Source organism: Schistocerca nitens, chromosome 12, assembly GCF_023898315.1.
Source record: "Schistocerca nitens isolate TAMUIC-IGC-003100 chromosome 12, iqSchNite1.1, whole genome shotgun sequence".
Lineage (NCBI taxonomy): Eukaryota > Metazoa > Arthropoda > Insecta > Orthoptera > Acrididae > Schistocerca > Schistocerca nitens.
Window position 1 is genome coordinate 146,885,169 of NC_064625.1, and position 15,586 is coordinate 146,900,754.

The following is a 15,586-nucleotide window of genomic DNA, read 5'->3' on the forward strand; positions in this document are numbered from 1 at the left end:
AAATCATGATTTACAGGATATTCGTTTCGGTCAGAAAATGTAGAGGAGATTCGAGATGTTATGTTAGATGGCCTTCGCACTCTCCGGACCTAGACTCACAAGTCTTTTACGTGTATTTTGGGTGCATTTGAAAGCTCTTGTGTACAGATCCCTGCTACGAGATGGATAGAGTCTTCGTACCTGTAGTGTGGAAGGCTGGGAGACAATACGCAATTCTCCAGGTATAGGTCAGCGCATCAGGGATTCAATGCGACGGCGGGTTGGTACACGTATCCTTGGTAATGGAGAGCATTCTGAACATTTCAAGCAGGACATGCCGATAGCTTCCCCCCCCCCCCCCCCCCCTTATTACTGTGTTGCATAGTTGTTGAAACTGAGCCCTAACACGGAAACGAACTGTTCCCGGACCCATGTCCATTTAACGTATTTTCTTCCTTTGCGTTTGAAGACCGTTTGGGCATAACTTTTTATTACGCCTCGTATTAACCACCGAGACAGGGGGCGCGCCCGTGTAATTGCTGTCATACTTAGCGAGTGCATTTTGTGCTTAACCAATCCATTTAGTGGATTTATAGCACATGGCGGTGATAAATATGTAAATAAATGTAGAGAGAAGTATTTAAGTTTTAGGAAAAAATTGATTACAAATATAAAGAAGAAAAATATTGAGGTTTAAGGAACGAAGAACATCTAGTTCTAAAAGCGAAAGATATTTAATTAATCGTGAGGATAAAGTTTGATTATATCTGGAAGGCGACAATTTTCGCGTAGTAAATATCTTTGAAAAATCATGATTTACAGGATATTCGTTTCGGTCAGAAAATGTAGAGGAGATTCGAGATGTTATGGAACAGTTGGGCAAAACGGAATACTGACGTTTCTCCTCTATTAAGCGCTCCTGCCCTATGGGAATACTGTTCGGCATACTACTTCTGATTACCATCATCGTTTTCTGAGATCTTCAAGGGTTTGTGTTTCAATTATGAAACTTCTGCAATAATGAAACTTCCTGGCAGATTAAAACTGTGTGCCCGACCGAGACTCGAACTCGGAACCCTTGCCTTTCGCGGGCAGGTGCTCCACCAACTGAGCTACCGAAGCACGACTCACGCCCGGTACTCACAGCTTTACTTCTGCCAGTACCTCGTCTCCTACCTTCCAAACTTTACAGAAGCTCTCCTGCGAACCATGCAGAACTAGCACTCCTGAAAGAAAGGATATTGCGGAGACATGGCTTAGCCACAGCCTGGGGGATGTTTCCAGAATGAGATTTTCACTCTGCAGCGGAGTGTGCGCTGATATGAAACTTCCTGGCAGATTAAAACTGTGTGCCCGACCGAGACTCGAACTCGGGACACTTGCCTTTCGCGGGCAAGTGCTCCTTCTGCAATAATTTTTCAAAAATATTATGTCAGCAGTCAGATACACTGAAAAACAAATGAAACACCGAGAAGACATGCTAGGATGTCACTGTGACGACCTTCTCGTACGCACCAGCGGTGTGTGTGTGTGTGTATAAATGATTACCGTTCAAAAAAATGGTTGAAATGGCTCTGAGCAGTATGGGACTCAACTGCTGTGGTCATCAGTCCCCTAGAACTTAGAACTACTTAAACCTAACTAACCTAAGGACATCACACACATCCATGCCCGAGGCAGGATTCGAACCTGCGACCGTAGCGGTCGCACGGTTCCGGACTGCGCGCCTAGAACCGCGAGACCACCGTGGTCGGCTGATTACCGTCCTAATTTTCTGTCACAGGTGAAATGGCAAAACAGATCGTTAGTGTTGTTCCGGTTGGTGGTGTTACCAGCCCTGCTATGGTATATAAGGGGGTGTGAACAGCGTCACATGTTGCGTGTTCACTGTCAAGCATACGCAAATGCCACGTAAACGTGTGAGACAGAATTGTCAGCACCTGGCAGAGTGTTGACGGGGCCATCATTATCGGTCTCCATTTGGCTGTCTGGTTGATTCGTGCAGAATCCAGGTGACAGCTGCCTGATGATGTACTGCCTGGGAACTTGAGGGCAGCCACACTAATTGTCGCGGTTAATGTAGAGCCACGTCTGACCTCCGCAAGGCAGAACTGCTGGAATGTGCACCAAGGATATCAACAACTACTCCACATCGCTGTTGAAGCTTTTCAAAGTACGATTTCTCATAAATGACTCACGTAGAATTCTTCAACAAACACCACTGACATTCTAATTTACCGTACTTTCAGTTCGTTAATGCCAATAGGCATTGTTCAATGTAAGAAATTGTATGTTTGCACAAAAATACACTTTCTAACTATTCTTACAATCTGTTTATTGGCTAACAGTACGACACCCTGACTAGTAATCTGTTCTGTGAAAATCGTTCATCAACAGTACTTTCGATTTCTGCAGTACTTGCGGTCCAGGTTTTAGTTGATCCTCAACCATGTATAGCGATTGCGGAAATCACAGTATTTTCGTCGTCCTCGCCAGTGCATCATCTGCAGTTTAGCAGAGTCGATGAGAATTGTTTCTAGAAACGTACGGAAACTCTGCAATGAATTAACAGTCTAACACGAATTCTTTACAGACGAATGGAAAAACTGCTAGAAGCTGACTCCGTAGAAATGTTGGAACACGTGAGGCAGTACTGACTCTATGACTTATCTTAGAAAATCGATTAAGGAAAGGCAAACCTATGTGAGACTTGGAGAAAGCTTTTGACAATGTTGACTGGAATACTCTCTTTCAAATTCTGAAGGTGGCAGGGGTAAAATACAGTGAGCGAGAGGCTATTTACAATTTGTAAAGAAACCAGATGGCAATTATAACAGTCGAGGGGCATGAAAGGGAAGCAGTGATTGGAAAGGGAGTGAGACAGGGTTCTAGCCTCTCCCCAATGTTATTCAATCTGTATATTGAGCAAGCAGTAAAGGAAACAAAAGTTCGGAGTACGCATTAAAATCTATGGAGAAGAAATAAAAACTTTGAGGTTGACCGATGACATTGTAATTCTGTCAGAGACAGCAAAGAACCTGGAAGTGCAGCTGAACGGAAAGGACAGTGTCTTGAAACGAGGATATAAGATGAACATCAACAAAAGCAAAATGAGGATAATGGAATATAGTCGAAGTAAGTCGGGTGATGCTGAGGGAATTAGATTAGGAAATGAGACATTTAAAGCAGTAAAGGAGTTTTGCTATTTGTGGAGCAAAATAACTGATGGTGGTCGAAGTGGAGAGGATATAAAATGTAGACTGGCAATGGCTAGGAAAGCGTTTCTGAAGAAGAGAAATTTGTTAACATCGAGTATAGATTTAAGTGTCAGGAAGTCGTTTCTGAAAGTATTTGTATGGAGTGTAGCCATGTATGGAAGTGAAACATGGACGATAACCAGTTTGGACAAGAAGAGAATAGAAGCTTTCGAAATGTGGTGCTACAGAAGAATGCTGAAGATTAGATGGGTAGATCACATAACTAATGATGAGGTATTGAACAGAATTGGGGAGAAGAGAAATTTGTGGCACAACTTGACCAGAAGAAGGGATCGGTTGGTAGGACATGTTCTGAGGCATCAAGGGAGCACCAATTTAGTATTGGAGGGCAGCGTGGACGGTAAAAATCCTAGAAGGAGACCAAGAGATGAATACACTAAACAGATGCAGAAGGATGTAGGTTGCAGTAGGTACTGGGAGATGAAGAAGCTTGCACAGGATAGAGTAGAATGGAGAGCTGGATCAAACCAGTCTCTGGACTGAAGACCACAACAACAACAACAACAAACCCTTCCCTTACAGGAGCCTATGTACAGGATGCTTACTCGTATATTCTCCGTTGAAATGCTGATCTTCTGCATGTCAACGCACTTCACACCAGTTTTGTAGTCTTACATGCTGCCATCATAGTGAAATGTTGAAAGGGAGCTAAATTTCATGAGCATTTCTCTAGTATTTGGATCCCATGAACGAGTAAGCGCCTTTTTACTGTTTGAAATTATAAGCGCACAACATCAGAGACGCTGTGTCGGCGGCTTGATTCCACTACATCCACTTTGCGAGATGCACGGAAGATGGTGCTTGCATTAATCGTCAGCCGAGGAGACACAGTAGTCGGCATTGGTGTGTCGTCGTGAGTAGTACTGCACAGGCAGAGTGGAACGATTGCAGTTATATTCTGAGGAACTGTAACACGTTGATCTACTGATTAATTATTTGAGATGAGAAACGAGACTGAAGAATGTGGAAAGCATATTTTATTACGATTATTCTAATGAGTAATATTAGAGGATTTAATGTAAGGTAATTGATTTCAGATTTTGTACTTTATTGCGGCAGCTTGTAGTTACGCATTCTTCATTCAGACATCCTGATACTTCAGTATTGGGATAGATAAACAAGCCATGCGTCATTTTCTGCTTGAATTTGGATGTAGGAATAACTGTTCAACATTTAATGTCATTTTTACGAGTTGCATTTTTTGAAATATCTCATTTTATATTAAAGACTACTTACGTTTTTCCACTCAAGAATTATATTTTTTCATGTGTATTAATGTTTGTGAAGCACAGAAAATAATAAGTTTTCGTTACCCAACTTTTCTAATCAAAAAACCAACTATATTTCGTGTTATAATTTATCCCAAATCATTGTCCGCATCCAAAGACCATGCCAAACTACGAGTTATCATCTCTATACTTATTCAGATTTGATATGAAACAAGTAGAGGCAAAGGTGGAAAAATGGGCCCCGGCTGGTATTACGGGCCCCCTACATGTTTGGAAGTACAGGCCACGAATTCTAGAGGAGAGCACATGAACTACTACAACTAGTTGCCAAACCTCACTGTACAGTGCACAGACGTAGTAGCTGTCATGGTTTGTGAGTAGTTGTGCTGTGAATTTTTTCGCTGTCATCAAAAGTTTGAAAGGTTAGTGTTTACTTGAATAAAACTCAAATTTCTAACATGTTATTAGTAAAACTAAGGTAAGGTACGTATTTGGCTTGCTGTTGGGATACCGTTTTACGTTAATTAACGTCGGTTGCGAACCAAACTAACCGTAGGCAAAATCGTTTTTCCCAAGATGGCGAGGGTGGATATATGGGCCCCTTTTGCTGCTGGTATTATGGGCCCCGTAAAATCAATCAGATTTTATGGGACCATTTACAAATATTGCTACTCTTGAGGACGAACTGGTTAAATATCTTCTCATTATGGAATCCAAATTCTACGGCCTTACCAGAAATGACGTCAGGCGCATGGCCTACCAGCTTTGCACAAGAAATAAAAAGTTGGTGTTTCTGTCCCTGGTGTTGACGACGCTGTATGTCTACTTTGTGAAGGGATTTTTTCAAAGGACACAAAAGGTGAACTTTGGGTCCAGTGTATAGCCTGTGAGATGTGGGCTCACAATGAATGCGCTGGATGCGAAAAATATGCTTATGTTTGTGACTACAGTAAATAGGCTAGGCGTAGGCTCTGAAAATCATCCCACCAGTAGACTAATTAACAATGTTCAGAGTGAATCTTTCTTTCATTATACAGAAAAATTAAATAAAATTGTATTTTTCAAATTTTTGTTTCTTTTTATTTCAAACTACCTTGGGGCCCATATTACCAGCACAAATTCTTGACGAGACAAAATGCAGAGTATCAGGAAAAAATAAAATTTTGTTTTAAATATTAAAAAGTTGGACCAAAACATGTCGTAACTATTGCAGGACATAATAGAGAAATGTTTTATGTTAATTTTAGGTGATTATACTAAAAATAAAAGGTGTTATATAAAGAAAACAGAGTGGGGGCCCATTTATCCACCTTTACCTCTATGCTATTCCTTAAAAAAAGAAGAAGGATGAGGAGAGAGAGAGAGAGCGCATTGCACCAGGAGCATCTCTGTAGTTAGTAGTTACTTGTAGCTCAGCGGATGCGACGCGTTTTCAAGACAAGAGCAGTATCACGGTGTTTTCATTTTGCAATAGCCAAGACAAAATTAAATAATAAAAAAGGAGAACGATGAGTTTTCCCAGAGCCAATTTATCAGTTTAAAAGTTTAATGATTCACAGTCTTGAATTCAGACAGTATTCTTGCCACTGCGAATGTTTAAACAGACGCGGAGCCAGACAGGCACTTTCGAGTTACTTTCATGCAGTCAGATCTTGCTACACATTCTCACAACAGAATTCTTGTTTTCAACTTCCTATGTTGAGAGTATACGTAAGCTTACACACAGCAAGATTATTTTATTAGTTTAAGTGGCCAGTAATGCTTGCTGATTTGCGCCACATAGTTCAAAAATGGCTCTAAGCACTATGGGACTTAACATCTGAGGCCATCAGTCCCCTAGACTTAGAACCACTTAAACCTAACTAACCTAATGACATCACACACATCCATGCACGAGGCAGGTTTCGAACCTGCGACCGGACTGAAGCGACTAGAACCGCTCGGACACAGCGGCCGGCCGTCACTTGGTACTGGAGAGCACTTGCGTCAATGTTAAATAGCTCGACAGAAACGGCCTGGTCACTTTTTATTACACTGATGCGTTTCGGGCGCATTTCATCTTCAGACCGTGAAACAGAATAGACCTCTTACAACATACGAGATCACATGCGCCCGTCCTCACCGTCAGTACGGAACTGAGTACTCAGTGCTGATGCTAAGAACGGGTGCAAGTGGTCTCATACGTTGTATGAAGGCTGTTCTGTTTCACGGTCTGAAGATGAACTGCGGCCGAAACGCGTGAGTATAATAAAAGTTTTTTGAACTAGTGACCAATCCGTTTCTGGCGATCTCTTCAGCACTGACGCACGTCCTCTCCAGTTTACATCAAGGAGGCAGACCTCCTGCGCGACTTTTGCGTCGCACATCTAGTTTGCTGATGGTGCTGTACCGGCGGCGGGTGGAGACGCCGTTCCGTTGCTGGCGCTGCCGCCTCGCCGCCGCCTGCGTCCGCCTTGACCCCGCATTCCTGTCCGGCTCGCGCCCTCATCAGCGCCAATTGACCGCAATTGCACCTCCGGGGCCAGGTGCTCCGACATCATGCGGGCCTCCCCTCCCTCTCCCGCCCCCCCTCTACTCCTCCCTCCACCCCACTGCCCCACCCTCCTCCACCATCCCGTCTCCGTCCCACACGTGTCTCTGAGACCGCCGGTATCTCCACAACAGGCTGCTCAGCTTACAGACATAGTACGGCTCCTCCTCACTCACTACTAGCTTACCACGTTTCTCAATTAACACTCGACTCATTCCTTAAGATGATCGGGAAGAAAGACTACAGATGCTAGAATTTTGGAACCATGTGAGCCATCCAAATATGACTCACGATTCATTCTCACAGCCTTACTTCCGTCACTGGCTTCCAAGGAAAACGACCCAGGTTCGAATCCCAGCCCAGCACACAGATACAACCCGCTACAGAGTGAAAATTCGTGCCATTTTTCGGACAATGATTTGTAATTATTTTACAATTTCAGTTCCACTATTTGGTCAATAGTGTGGTCCGCCTCGACAGCTGAGTGGTCAGAGCGGCGGAATGTCATGCAAAGGGACCAGGGTTCGATTCCCGGCTGGGTCGGGGATTTTCTCCGCTCAGGGTCTGGGTGTTGGGTTGTCTTCATCATCATCTCATCTCCATCGGCATGCAAGTCGCCGAACTGGCGTCAACTAAAAAGACTTGCACTAGGCGACCGGTGTACCCGATGGGAGGCCCGAGTCACACGACATTTCATATGGCTCTGAGCACTATGGGACTTAACATCTGAGGTCATCAGTCCCCTAGAACTACTTAAACATAACTAACCTAATGACATCACACACATCCATGCCCGAGGCAGGATTTGAACCTGCGACCGTAGCAGTCGCGCGGTTCGAGACTGAAGCGCTTAGAACCGCTCGGCCACAGCGGCCGGCTCACGACATTTCATTTCATCAATAATGTTGGAACACCTGTTAGAGGACATTAATGTGCTTTGTGTCCATCCTTAGCCTTTATGACGGCTAGAACACTGATGGGGGACGTTTAACGGTGTTTCCAGAGTGAAATTTTCACTCTGCAGCGGAGTGTGCGCTGATATGAAACTGTGTGCCGGACCGAGACTCGAACTCGGGACCTCTGCCTTTCGCAGGCATGTGCTCTACAACTAAGCTACCCAAGCACGATTCACGATCCGTCACCACAGCTTTGATTCTGCCAGTACCACCTCCTCTGCCGGTACCTTGGCAGAGCACTTGCCCGCGAAAGCCAAAGGTCCAGAGTTCGAGTCGCGGTTCGGCAAACAGTTTTGATCTACCAAGAAGTTTCATTTAATGGTGTGTCTGAATATCTGTAGAGGACCGTCAGCCCGTTCTTCCTTAAGAGCCGGAACAGAGAAGGTGGCGATGCTGGACACACAGGTCTGGAGCGAATTCAACGTTCTAACTCATCACAAACATGTTACACTGGGTACATGTTGAGACCCTGATCAGGGTAGGAATGTTACCTGTCCAGAAACCATTGCCTCGCAGATGCTGGTTTGTGACCAGTTGTCGTTCACCAGTAACGTCGACATTGTTGGGAGGATACCTGTTCCTTTGTTTTGGCCATCGTTTAGCTGCATGGCCAAAACAACTCCGAGCATACTTCAATGTACGAGTCACTTGTGACTCATGTTACAGATATTAATTGAGGTGTCAAATGTCATGGAGTAGCGATATCTACACATACAGATGACGGTAGTATTGCGTACACAAGAGGTAAAGGGCAGTCCATTGGCGGGGCTGTCATTTGTTTAAAATGGTTCAAATGGCTCTGAGCACTATGGGACTTAACATTTATGGTCATTAGTCCCCTAGAACTTAGAACTACTTAAACCTAACTAACCTAAGGACAGCACACAACACCCAGTCATCACGAGGCAGAGAAAATCCCTGACACCGCCGGGAATCGAACCCGGGAACCCGGGCGCGGGAAGCGTGAACGCTACCGCACGACCACGAGCTGCGGACGCTGTCATTTGTACTCACAAGGGAACCTCCCCATCGCACCCCCCCTCAGATTTAGTTATAATTTGGCACAGTGGATAGGCCTTGAAAAACTGAACACAGATCAATCGAGAAAACAGGAAGAAGTTGTGTGTAACCATGAAAAAATAAACAAAATAGACAAACTGAGTAGTCCATCGGCAACATAAGCAACATAAAGGAGGCTGTAAGCACACGAGCGCCGTGGTCAGAGTGAGCAGCTGCGGAGCAAGAGGTCCTTGGTTCAAGACTTCCCTCGAGCAAAAAGTTTACTTTCTTTATTTTTGCAAAGTTATGATCTGTCTGTTCGTTCATTGGCGTCTCTGTTCACTGTAACAAGTTTAGTGTCTGTGTTTTGCGACCGCGCCGCAAAACCGTGCGATTAGTAGCCGAATGGACGTGCCTCTCCAATGGGAACCGAAAACATTTGATCCAGTAAAACATCTTATATATTCCATACGACACTGGTGACGGCATGTGCGTCACATGACAGAAATATGTTGTCGACCCACCTAACTTGCACACTTGGCGAATGGGTAAAAAGATTCTTTTACCTTGCCCGATTTAGGTTTTCTTGTGGATGTGATAATCACTCCCGAAAAAGTGATGAAAACATAAGAGTGTGTCACATAAACTGCAACAAATGAATGCAACAGTTTCACAGACGCACAGTTTCCTCTGTGCTCTCTCAAAACATATGTTTTTAACGTTTTCAAATTTTTCCGTGTGTAGACCGTCAAATCCTGTATATGTCCAAGAAAATCTGAACATGTACCGGAATTTTGGAGAGCGAAGTTGATTATGTTTCAGTGCCTGAACTCTGATAATTGTCTGAAAATAAAAATTTTCACTCGATGGAAAACTTGAACCAGGGACCTTTCGTTCCGCAGCTGCTCACGCTACCCACGGGACCACGGCGCTCCTGAACTCGCATCGTTCTAAAAGTTGCATATCTCGCACATGGACTACTCAGTTTGTATATTTTGATTATTTTTTCATAGTTACACACAACTTCTTCCTGTTTTCTCGATTGATCTGTGTTCAGTTTTTCAAGGCCTATCCACTGTGCCAACTTATAACTGAATCTGAGGGGCGGGTGCGATGGGGAGGTTCCCTTGTCAGGTGATTCACGGGAAAAAGTTTGCGGCATGATTATGGCAGCGCGACATGAATTAACAGACTTCGAACGTGGAACCGTAGTAGGAGCTATCGGCATAAGACATTCCATTTCGGATATCATTCGGAAATTTAGTATTTCGAGATCCACAGTGTCAAGAGTCTGCAGAGAATACCGAATTTCAGGCAGTGCCACTTACCACGGACAAGGCAGTGGCGTTCACTTAACGACCGAGAGATGGGGCGGTTGTGTAGATTGGTCAGTGCTAACAGACAAGCAACACAATGTGGGACATACGGCGAACGTATCCGTTAGGGCAGTGCGGGGAAATTTGGCTCTAATGGGCTATGACAGCAGACGACCGACGCGAGTGCCTTTGCTAATACCACGAAATCGCCTGCAGCGTACCTCCCGGTCTCGTCAATATACAGGGTGAGTCACCTAACGTTACCGCTGGATATATTTCGTAAACCACATCAAATACTGACGAACCGATTCCGCACACCGAACGTGAGGAGAGGGGCTAGTGTAATTGCTTAATACAAACCATACAAAAATGCACGGAAGTATGTTTTATAACACAAACCTACGTTTTTTTAAATGGAACCCCGTTAGTTTTGTTAGCACATCTGAACATATAAACAAATACGTAATCAGTGCCGTTTGTTGCATTGTAAAATGTTTATTACATCCGGAGATATTGTAACCTAAAGTTGACGCTTGAAACATTGTCCTCACTTCATAGCAGGGGCCCAAACAGCTGCAACATACATCGCGTTTCTACAGAATGATCTGCCAACGTTGCTCGAAAATGTCCCACTGGAAACGCGTCGACGTATTTGGTATCAGCATGATGGTGCACCTGCACATTCCGCAATTAACACTAGGCTGACCCTTGACAGGATGTTCGACGGGCGTTTCATAGGACGTGGAGGACGCATAAATTGGCCCGACCGTTCTCCTGATCTTACACCTCTGGACCTCTTTCTGTGGGGTACGTTAAAGGAAAATGTGTACCGTGATGTGCCTACAAACCCAGAGGATATGAAACAACGTATTGTGACAGCCTGCGGCGACATTACACCAGATGTACTGCGGCGTGTACGACATTCATTACGCCAGAGATTGCAATTGCGTGCAGCAAATGATGGCCACCACATTGAACATCTATTGGCCTGACATGTCGGAACACACTCTATTTCACTCCGTAATTGAAAACGGAAACCACGTGTGTACGTGTACCTCACCCCTCATGGTAATGTAAATGTGCGTCAGTGAAAAAGACCAATAAAAAGGTGTTAGCATGTGGACGAAATGTGCTGTTCCAGTCTCTTCTGTACCTAAGGACCATCACCGTTCCCTTTGTATCCCTACGTAATTCGGTGCTCTCCGATACACACGATCGAACAGCGGAGGAGTGGTACTCAAGCGTCAACTTTAGGTTACAATATCTCCGGATGTAATTAACATTTTACAATGCAACAAACGGCACTGATTACGTAATTGTTTATATGTTCAGATGCGCTAACAAAACTAACGGGGTTCCATTTAAAAAAACGTAGGTTTGTGTTATAAAACATACTTCCGTGCATTTTTTTATGGTTTGTAGTAACCAATTACACTAGCCCCTCTCCTCACGTTCGGTCTGAGGAATCGATTCGTCAGTATTTGATGTGGTTTACGAAATATATCCAGCGGTAATGTTAGGTGACTCACCCTGTATATCAGACGACTGGAAAACGATTGCCCGCAGACAAGTTGCGATTTTAGCTGGTAAAAGCTGATGGTAGGGTTCCAGTGTGGTGCACAACTCACGATGTCATGGTTTCAGGTTGTCAACAAGGCACTGTGCAAGCTAGTGAGGCTTCCATAATGTAGTGGGCTGAGTTTACATGGAATGGAGTGCGCCTCTTGATCATTGACTAGAAACGTTTATGTTCGGCAACTTGAAGACCATTCGCAGCCATTCATGGACTTCATGTTCCCAAACAACATGTCACTGGGCCAGATTTGTTAGCTACTTGTTTAAAGAACATGCTCAACAGTTCGAGCGAATAATTTGCCCACCTACATCGCTCGAGATGTGTCCATTGAAAGTTATGGGTGATATTAGAGAGGTGTGTTCCCGCACAAAATTCTGCTGAGGCAATGTTTTCACATTTATGGAGTGCTGTAGAGGCAGCATGGCACAATATTTCTGGCAGGGCACTTCCAATGACTTGTTGAATCCATCCTACGTCGTCGGGCGAAAAGAGGTGGACAAGATATTAGGAGGTATGCCGTCGCTTTTGTTATCTCAGAGTATAGACGGGGAAGAACTGATGCTACGCGTAGTGAAGCGACACGCATGTGGCAGCTCTTTGCGCCACGCCACAGGTCGCGGTGCTGTGTTTAATTAGTCGTCCCGCATGGTAGCGCCTGGCGGTGTGAGTCAGAGGTAGGGAGATAAATACAGGCACCCATACGGGTGGTCGGCGCGCTGCTAAACAGCCGCTTCCGCTGGGGGCGGCGCTCCCACGAGTCGTCACCACATTTCCCAGATTAACGCGTCGCACAGGCGTCATCTTCAGTTTCGTCTTCTGGCGGGAATGTTACGTGTGGGAGACTCACGTATATAGGTTACCCAGCGGATACAGTGGTAGTGACATACAGACACACACGCAGAGAGAGAGAGAGAGAGAGAGAGAGAGAGAGAGAGAGAGAGGTGAGCGAACGAAACAAACATAATGGGTACGAGAAATCGAGGAATGGACAGAGAGAAAAAGAGAACAGCCAGAGACATAAAGTGAAAAGAGAAGAGACGTGACAAGTATGATACACACACATACACACAAAGAGAGACAGAGAGAGCGACAGACAAAGAGAGAGAAATCGACAAAGAGAGAAATTGACAGAGAGAGAAATTGACAGAGAGAAATACTTAGTTAACGAGCTAATGAACGTGAGTTTAAGGAGAAACAGTGAGGAGAGGGAAGGTTAAAACACAGTAAGAGAGAAACTGAGGGAGTGTGAAGTTTCTCATTGTGGTTATGTGAATGAAATTGAAAGAGATTGACTGGAAGAAATATATATATATATATATATATATATATATATATATATATAATGAGAGAGAGGGGGGGTAGAGAGAGGGAGAGAGAGAGAGAGAGAGAGAGAGAGAGAGAGAGAGAGAGAGAGAGAGAGAGACAGACAGCGAGAGAGAGAGAGAGAGAGAGCGAGAGAGAGAGAGGGGGGGGGGGAGAGAGAGGGGGGGAGAGAGAGAGAGAGAGAGAGAGAAATAGGTAATAATGAGCTGATAGATAAGAGGAGAGGTTCAACCAGAGGTCACATACGGAAGTGAAACTCTTTTTAAAGTCACCCAGAAAAACAGAATTGACAAAATTTTAAAAGTAGAGAGAAGAATTGCTAGAACATGCATAAATAAGAAATATCAAAAAGCTGGGCAATGGCGGATAGTTCCAAATGAAGTGGTATACAGAGAACTGGAGCCCATCACTGATACTATACGAAAGAAAAGGATCTCTTTTTGTGGTCACATTCTGAGGACACCAGAAACCAGATTATCAAGGAAAATTATTGAGAAACTCTGGAATTTGAAACAACAAGGAGGATGGCTTAAGGAAATAAGAGAGGATATGGAAGAACTGGAAATAGCTCTGGATGATTTGCAGAACAAAACGCCAAATTTAAAGAAGTTGAGGGACACAGAAATAAGATTTAAACCAAAAGTTGACAAACGACATACAATGAAAAGGGTATTTACAGATAAGGAACGACGAAAAGCATCGGAACGAATGAAGAGATACTGGGCCACTCGGAAGGGGAAAATACCAAAGAAGAGGACCAGAAATGATTGACTGAAGTGGTCCAATGAGGCCGTAAAAGCAGAAGAAGAAGAAGAAGAAGATAAGAGTTTAGCGAGAAAGAGAGAGAGAGGGAGCAAGAGACAAACTAAGAAAGTGTGGGAGAGTGTGGACGTTCCCACCGTGATTCTTTCACGGGTGGTATGTGCGAGGCAGTAATGTGATGTGCGACTCTTCTCGAAATGCATGTCTTCAGAATTTCAGCAGTGCGCCTCTCCGTGATACCCTACGCATCTGTTGTAGCATCTGCCACTGGGTTCTCACGAGCATCTGAAAGTATCTTCTGAAGAAACGCGCCAGCTAAATATGATCATAATGCAATCATAGCCTGACTTATCTGCAAAGTTGATCCGGATCTCTGGCTGGCTGCATAGTTCAATTCCCCTGCTGAAGGCGAGCAACGAACAACTAGAACACTTAACACCGGCTACTTTGATTTAAACGGTTTTCGCCGATCCTGACATGACGATGTAATTACGGAGAAAAGCATTCGAGAGGGCAGAATCTCGCCCACATAAATTTCAATTGCTGCTTGACGGGTTGCACTGCTGCAGTGCACAGGCGCGTCACCACATATTTAACTTGTACTCACATACGAGCCAATCCTGTTACGGTCTCGATTCTACGTAATTCCGGTGCTGTGCGTTGGTATGTGTAGGCGCTGGCTTCGCCGCGTGCGCGTGGACGTAGGGGGAGGGGGGGGGGGGGCCAAGCAGCGGAGAGACGGAGGAGAGATGCAGCGTGTGTGTGTGTGTGTGTGTGTGTGTGTGTGTGTGTGTGTGTGTGTGTGTGTGTGTGTGGTTGTCGCTTAACTGTCCTGAGTGACGCCCGCTTATCACACGCTCCACTCACCCGCCGTCACTGGACCACCAACGACGGGAACTCCACAAGCTCGAGTTGGCGCCATTAACACCGCTGGAACGGCGTCCAGGGGAGGGGCCATGTGAGAATGTGCGTATAGAAATGTTTCTGGAAAGGAATGAGAATTACGAGGATGAGAAACGAACACTGGAATCCGCTTTTGAGGTTTTACACCCCTCTTGTTTTAAAAATTTACCATTTGATTTTCGTAAAACATTGGCACATCCATAGTCGGCCGTGTAGTTCGTTTACATTGACCACTTTAAGAAACAGCGTTTTAAATAAGGGGAAGACATCTGTGAAACTATTAACTGGATGATCTTCTTACAAGGGAACCTCCCCATCGCACCCCCCTCAGATTTAGTTATAAGTTGGCACATTGGATAGGCCTTGATAAACTGAACACAGATCAAATGAGAAAACAGGAAGAAGTTGTGTGGAACTGTGAAAAAATAAGCAAAATATACAAACTGAGTAGTCCACGGGTTGCATAGGCAACATCATGGACAAAGTGAGCTCAGGAGCGTCGTGGTCCCGTGGTAGCGTCTGCTGAACGAGAGGTCCTTGGTTCAAGTATTCCCTCGGGTGAAAATTTTATTTTCTTTATATTTGCATAGTTATTATCTGTCCGTTCGTTCATTGACGTCTTTGTTCACTGTAATAAGTTTAGTGTCTGTGTTTTGCGACCGCATCGCAAAACCGTGCGATTAGTAGACGAAAGGACGTGCCTCTCCAATGGGAACCGAAAACATTTGATCGCAA